We start from the raw sequence: 4,672 nt of genomic DNA on the forward strand, positions 1-4,672 counted from the left end.
CTGGAAGCAAAAAGAAAAGATCATTAATGAACAAATGTGAACTGGGTTCTTGCCTGGTTCAAAATAATATGGTCAAAATTCACGCTTTGTGGTAAGCTTGTTGGCTTTTTTAGGATTAGAAATCTGTTTTGTAAATGTGACAAGCTTACCATTCCTGTACTTTTTCTTTTTTTTTTTTTAATATTTATTTATTTTTGAGAAAGTATGCATGCAAGTGGGCGAGGAGCAGAGAGCAAGAGGGGGACAGAGGATCTGAAGCCAGCTCCACAAAAACAGCAGAGAGCGCCATGCAGGGCTTGAACTTGCAAACCACAATATCATGACCTGAGCCAAAGTTGGACATTCAACCAACTGAGCCACCCAGGCGCACCTGCTATAGTTTCTTTTAACCTTCATTGTGTTTTTTTCACAAATTTACTAAAATTTCTTTAGAAGATAAGTTTTCCCCAGGTCTTCCAAGGGAATTTTCCAGATAATGATTTTCTATTTGAGCTCTACTATATTAAATCCCTTAGAATTGGATTTTGTTTATAATCTTATTCTTTCCTAATGCCTTTTTCAAATTTCACATTGAGGTCCAGAAGAAGAGTAAAAATTAAGTTAAGGTTTATTTTAGCAATTCATCCCAGACATTCCAAGTGAGAAAAAATTTTGATTACTCGTTTCTATTTCCCTTTCTCAAAACAAAACAAAACAAAACAAAACAACAGCACAAAAAAAGAGATTACAAAACCAAGTTTTGAGGGATCAATGAGTCAAGGCAGGGGATGGAATTCTAGGATTCCAGTAGAATTGGAACAATCTAAACTTCCTTTGTGGAAGAGCATTGGGTATTGGGAGTGCTCAAAATACCGGAAGACTGGAGAGAGTAAAGAACAGCTCATCACCACATGCCTGTAAGCTATTATTCTACTCTGCACAAATCTTACAATGTGGCCTAGGTTGGCATGAAGCTTAAATCAACAAGTAAAGGTTTCTGAAGAGCACAGCAGGTGCTGGCTATCATTCTTTAGTGGGTACTGTAATGTTCCTTGCCAAGAGAAGGCACAATCCCTGTCCTCAAAGGGGCTTGTTTTGGTTGGAGTGATGACAATGTTTACTAAGGGCTGAGATAGAAGTCAGCACAGGCTGCTGTGGAAACATTAATCAAGACCAGTGGAGTTCAAAGGTTTTGGCCTCAGAACCTATATATTCTTAAAAATTACTGAGGGACTTCTAAGAGCTTTTGTTTATGTGGGTTAGTTATTTACTATCGTAGGAATTAAACCTAAGAATAATAAAACACAAAATAACAAAATTCATTATATGTTATCATAAATAACTTATTATGAATTTTTTCCCCAACAAAATTTAATGAGAAGAGTGGCATCGCTTTAAATTTTTGCACATTTCTTCAATGTCTGGCTTAATAGGTGGCTGGATTCTCATATCTCCTTCTGCATTTAATCAGCTGCTACATGTTTTGGTTGAAGGAGATGAAGAAAATTTGTTAAAGAATTGACGCTCCTCTGAAAGGTCTAGGGAACCCTTCAGAGGATCCTCTCGCCATATTTTGGAAACTGTTGACTTCGACCAGGAATGATTCTTGTAGACAACTTGAGTCCTGAAAAAGACCATCTATTTACAGAAAAGGCGAGAACAGAGGTGGTTAATGATGGGGCTGTTGTGTATAGCCAGCCGGGATTCTTGGGCAAGGGGCTCTTGTACTGCCCTGTAGCCTACCATTCTTGAAAGCACACCCAATTAATGAAACGTATTGGGGCGGGGGGGGGGGCAGATTTGACTATCAATATTGCACTATGAAGCCTTAGTGCTCATTACAATCGAGAAAAATCGGTCTGTGCCTCACCCCGCAAGCGAGGTGATAGCTCAAGGCCCTCAGGCGTGCCGCGCCCTAACAACACTGGGAGCGGCGCGGAAGCGCAGCCGAGTGCTACAGCCCGGGCCCCGCGGAGGCGCGGCACTGGAGAGCCCACATTGCGCAGGCGCAGCGTGCAGGCCGCGGCCCCCGGAACGGTAAACAGTGGGGTCACGTGACGCGGCCCGGCTCCTGCCCCCGCGCCGCCGCCGCACGCCGATGGCTGCGGGGTCTCGCGCCGCCGCACGGTCCCCACGAGGCGAGCGACCCTCGGGCCCTGGGCGGCGGCGGCTGCTACGAGGATAAAAAGGGCGGCGCGGAAGCCAGGCTAGTGTCGTCAGCAGCAGCCGCTCGGCCCTGTGAGCAAAAGAGGCTGTGGCAGCGACGCCGACGTCCTGCGCGTACCCCCTCTCCTCGGCACCCACCGGGCCCCCTCCTCCTCGGCGGCGGCGGCGGCGGCAGCGGCCACCATCTTCCTCTTGCTGCCAGTGGTAGCGCTCGTCTGGCGGAGCTGGGTGAGTTGCGGCTCTGGCCGCGGCCAGGGAGACGGGCAATTCTCCCCTCCCCCATCCCTTTCCACACGCACAGCGCCTCCGCGGGCCTCCCCGCCCCTCCCGCGGCGGACACTCCGCGCCTTTCTCCCGCGCAGCCGGGAAACCTCTCCGGCCTCTTGCGCAACGTCCCCGGCCTGCCCGGGCCGTTCCTCTGTCGCCCGGGACCGTTTGGATCGCGGGGTGGGAGGGAGCCGCGGCGGCGAGGTGGCCAGGCGGAGGGTCTGGACCGCGGCCTCTCCCCGGCTTCTGCTCCCGGGCCTTCCGCGGTGAGTGTGCCCCACTGCCGCCGTCGCGCGGGCGCGCAGGCCCGGAGGCACCGCGGGCGCTGCCAGGAAGGCCCGGCCCGCAGGCCCCCGGACCTGGCCCTTCGTACGTCTTCCCTCCAAGGGAGCGAGCTCGGCATCGAGCTTTGGGCCCTGCCGCGAGGCTGAACCCTGTCCCAGCTTTTGGAGAGGGGGGAGTTGGCGCTCTATCCATCCTCCTGCTACCGCGCGCTTTTGTGCTCGGGACCCAAACTGTCGACTCCTTTTGCTTAGTTTGAAAAAGGAAGCCTAGAATGTGGCTTTCGGAATAATATGAGTAATTTAATGAGCCACTTGTCGATTCGTGCGTGTTAATGGTGCTAAATAACTGATCACCTGACACGGGGAGGGGGGCAGGGAGGAGGGAGAAAGGGAGAGAATGTTAGTACCGCGCATAGTCCTGTTTCCCCCTTCTTTCCCCCAGCAATGTGTTGCCGGGCCCGATGACCTTTTACCATCTTTGGATTTTTAAATGCCATTTTCTAGAGACTATGATTCGAGGTAGTTTGAATGCGTGATTATTGGTGCTATTCAGGAATCATTTGCAGATTATGATCATGGATAATCATTAATGTAAGTGGTAACAGCGCTTTGATATCTACCTTTACTAATCTTCATTACATGTAGAAATACTTAATTTAAAATGAGACATTGGTTATTGAGCCTTTCCCAAATACTACCTTATTTTAAGCCAAAAAAAAAAAAAAAGATACAGTAAACTATTTAGGGAGTACTTAGTACATTGTTCTACTTAGTTACGATTTGGGGGTCGATTTTTGTTTTCCTTTTTACAAAACTGGTTGTTTGAGATCTTGCAAAACTACGCCTTCTTTACTCATTCATTTCCTGCCATTTTTTGATTCTTGAATCAAGTGTTTGGGATTGTGAAAATGTTTTTAGATGTGTTTATGGTAAAGACACACGAGTCAAAAGAACCAAGAAGTCTTTGCAGGATTCTTCTGTTTTTGAATTTGTATCCTCATTCCAGAGCTCAAGAGGTGTTGTATAAAGATTATTTCGAATAGTAGTTTTTGCTACCACTCGACCTTTTTATTACTGTTATTTTCTGTCCAGTTCTTCTGTTTATTTGCCCTATATTACGATAATGAATTTTTCCTCCATCATCATTATACCTATTACTATTTTAAAATACATACTCCATTTCCCCATGATAGTAACATAATTTCAGAGAAGACTTAGGAGCTATTATTGGTCTGATTGAGCCATACACAGTTCAATTAGTAACAGAAAGACTTCTCAACTGAACTGGGCTGCTTTTTAAGTATGCAGAATTACAACCATAGATTTTAAGCTTTATTTGATAGCTGTACTGTTAATTTGTCAAAAGGGTAACAAGAGTTAGTTGATGGGACCAGTTTTCCCTTGTTTCTTGCATGCTTTATAGGTCCGTTTATTGAAGAGCATGAAAACGTGATATACTGCTTTTGCATCCTTCGGGCAGGGCAGTGAACTTCCTTGTCTGTCACATTGAGTTAGTTATGCATTCTATGCTGTTGGGATGGACTTCACATAACTTTAGTTGATCCTTTGGTATACTCATCTGTTGCATGTTCAAATAAGTCAAATCTAAGAGAAGCAGTCTGTGTAAATGTAGGGGAAAGCATTAATTAAATGCAAATTTCAGGATAGAAAAGTGGAAAGGAAGTTGTCTCTATGTTCAAATCGTTTAAAACCATAGTATTAAAATTTAAATTGTATTCAGATTGGAATTAGTTAAGAAAGGTTGATAATCTTTGATTTATGTAATAGCTTATTAATAAAACTCTGTTGTTAAAAGTTGGAAGGCAACAAGGTGACAGTTGGATTACTGCAAAATTATCCTGAGTTTAGATTTTCACATAATATGTATTATACTTGGAAAAAACTGGTGAATGTAAATTATGCATACAATTGTTTTTTTTTTTTTTTTTTTTTTTTTTTTTTTTTTTTTTTTTAAT

At 44.8% G+C, this 4,672-nt stretch overlaps 1 protein-coding gene across 2 annotated transcripts in view; it reads left to right on the forward strand.

The window, feature by feature from the left end:
- The first annotated feature begins 2,055 nt into the window (after positions 1 to 2,055).
- The window catches only part of PHF3 (PHD finger protein 3), an 82,794-nt gene continuing 80,177 nt past the window's right edge, over positions 2,056 to 4,672 (forward strand). Inside the window, exon 1 of one of the 2 annotated variants that reach the window (XM_040473864.1) lies at positions 2,056 to 2,373. The gene's annotated coding sequence lies outside the window, so the exon portion shown is untranslated. The remainder of the gene's footprint in view (positions 2,374 to 4,672) is intronic. The other variant, XM_040473861.1, reaches the window with a different exon arrangement.

The sequence above is a fragment of the Herpailurus yagouaroundi genome, unplaced genomic scaffold (genome assembly GCF_014898765.1).
Source record: "Herpailurus yagouaroundi ecotype Mexico unplaced genomic scaffold, PumYag 139, whole genome shotgun sequence".
NCBI lineage: Eukaryota > Metazoa > Chordata > Mammalia > Carnivora > Felidae > Herpailurus > Herpailurus yagouaroundi.